At 34.9% G+C, this 2550-nt stretch overlaps 1 non-coding gene across 1 annotated transcript; it reads left to right on the top strand.

The window, feature by feature from the left end:
* Window positions 1–201: 201 nt before the first annotated feature.
* On the top strand, window positions 202–308 carry LOC131608430 (small nucleolar RNA R71). The gene has a single exon (XR_009285691.1). It is a non-coding gene; the product is annotated as a small nucleolar RNA R71 (small nucleolar RNA).
* Window positions 309–2550: the final 2242 nt, after the last annotated feature.

Consider the following 2550-nt stretch of genomic DNA (forward strand, 5'->3'; position numbering starts at 1 on the left):
ATTCCTCCTTCAGTTTGGGTTTTCTCTATGGATGTTCGCTCACATCCCCATTGGTAATGGTTTTGTGCCATATTTTCAATTAGTTTTTAGGCATCTTCATAGGATTTGTACATCAAAGCTCCACTTGCGGCAGCGTCTAGATTGAGCTTGGTATTGTAAAGAAGGCCTCCATAGAACATATGGATTACTAGCCACTCTTCCAATCCATGATGCGGACAGAGTCTCATCAGGTCTTTGTATCATTCCCAGGCTTTAAAAAGAGATTCGTTATCTTTTTGCCTAAATCCGTTGATTTGGGCTCTTAACATCGCAGTTTTACTAGGTGGGAAATATCGAGCTAAGAATACCTTTTTTAGTTTGTTCCACGTAGTTATAGAATTAGAAGGAAGAGATTGGAGCCACGCTCTAGCTCCGTCTCTTAAAGAGAAAGGGAACAGACGTAAGTGAATCGCTTCAGCTGACACTTTATTGATCTTGACAGTGTCCGCATACTATACGAACACTAATAGATGGATATTCAGATCCTCTGTAGGGTTTCTTGAGAATTGGTTTTGCTGAACCGCTTGCAACAACGAATGTTTCAGCTCGAAATAGTTTCGGTTGATAGTTGGGGAAAAATACTTGTATGCGGTTCATCTTGAGAAGGAGTAGAGAAATCCTTAAGCGCACGAGCTGCTTCGGTCATTGATGAAGAAGGAGGGGTAGAAAATTTTTCAGATTCGTGTTTGGTCCACTCAATCCGTAATTACTTGACTTGATTCCTTAAGTGAAGTAGACGTTCGATTTCGTCGATTGGTCGTACTAAATCATCGCCTTTAGAGCGAGTACTTGGCATACAATCGAGAAGAGAGAGGGAAAAGTATAGAGTAAGACCGCCTTAGTCTATACGGCGTAACTATCGAGTTACGATAACGACTCAAAATTAGTCCCCGGCAACGGCGCCAAAAACTTGATCGCGACTTTATGCGTTTCTAAAGTCTGTAGACTGCAAGTGCACAGTCTTGTCAAGTAGTAAAAAGAGTTATCGAATCCACATGGAATATTGTATCGAACTATCGCTATCCTAGTTACTAACTAATCGGAAAATTAAACCAACATTAAGTGTTTACTATCCAGTTAATCATCTCAAACTCTCGCTCTATTGATAAAAACCTTTTTTAGTCTTTTTAAATCTCAAATCGTCGTTTTATTGATTTTCAAACCTTTCTTAATTTAAACTAAACACTTAATCAGAAAAAAGGTGATTTTTCACAAAATAAATTTTAGGCCAGTTTCATTCGGATTCACTTATGTTAAACTAATCTACATACTGATATTGAACGGTTTAGCCAGACATACTTATAAAATTAAACATGCATAAAATATTTTCAGATCCAAAACAAGTAGACATGTCACGTAAATTTAGAACATCAAACATGCAATGAAATATAAAATACGATGATATATTAAAACCTGAATAAATCTAGATACTGGGAATTACAACTACTCTACGGAGTTCTACGAGTCTCCATCTGATTAGTGCATTTTAATGCACATTCTTCCATGTTTGTACTCAAACATTTCTTCGGTTTGTTTTATTTATTTTTATGTTTTAAGATGTTTTTATATTTTATTTTATTTTTGCATATAATTGTTTTTCGTATTATTTTTCCAGCATTAGCAGTCTGCATGAATAAATTCATAACTAGAGTTTGGAGTATCGGAATGAGGCGTGTGATCAGTCATTGGAAAGCTAAGAAAAAGATCTACGACTTTTGTCTAGGAGTCGAGAGATGAATCGGACTGAAGCAGTGCCATAAATTTCGTTAAAGTTGCAACACTAGTTTTACTTAAGTGTTTGGGTTATTTGTTATGGGCTTGGGTCGTACTTTTGACACAGTTTAATTGTAAAACGGGTTATGTGTTATTCATAGAGGGTTAGGCCGAATTTACTATTCATCAATCACTATTCATGAAATACTTGAAAGCTTTGGCAAGAATTCTCATGAAGAACTAATCGGTCCAAACAATTTGCTGTATTCGGGTTCGGATACCTTGAGATTTTAGTCATTCTTATTCAAGTTTTTTATTCCTTTCAATATTAATCTATGTCTTTTGTTTGCTTAATCCAATTTACATAGGTTATATTGATTTAATCTGGTTGATTGTATGATCCTAACTATAGTCACGATTTCGTTTGCTTAATTCGTTATCGAGTCCGTTTATTTCATGTTTGCTTAATTCATGAAACTTAATCCCGTTTGCTTAATTCGGATAATAGGAACATATAATCTATAATATCAATTGCGCTTATCAGTGGATATTATAATCAAATAGGAATAGTTAATATGCAGTTGGAATTATGATAGTCGATGATAGGCAAGGACCGAATCAGTAAATTGTTGCTTCAACTTATTTAAATAATCACTTTTGTTAATCACTTTTTCTTAATCGAACACCAAAATAAACCCCCATATTTGTTTCAATTGGTTAATAATAATACAAGAATCCTTGAGTGACGATTCACGTCATTGTCGCTATATTACGTTTGAAAAACTACTCATTTTGATC

Source organism: Vicia villosa, linkage group LG5, assembly GCF_029867415.1.
Source record: "Vicia villosa cultivar HV-30 ecotype Madison, WI linkage group LG5, Vvil1.0, whole genome shotgun sequence".
NCBI lineage: Eukaryota > Viridiplantae > Streptophyta > Magnoliopsida > Fabales > Fabaceae > Vicia > Vicia villosa.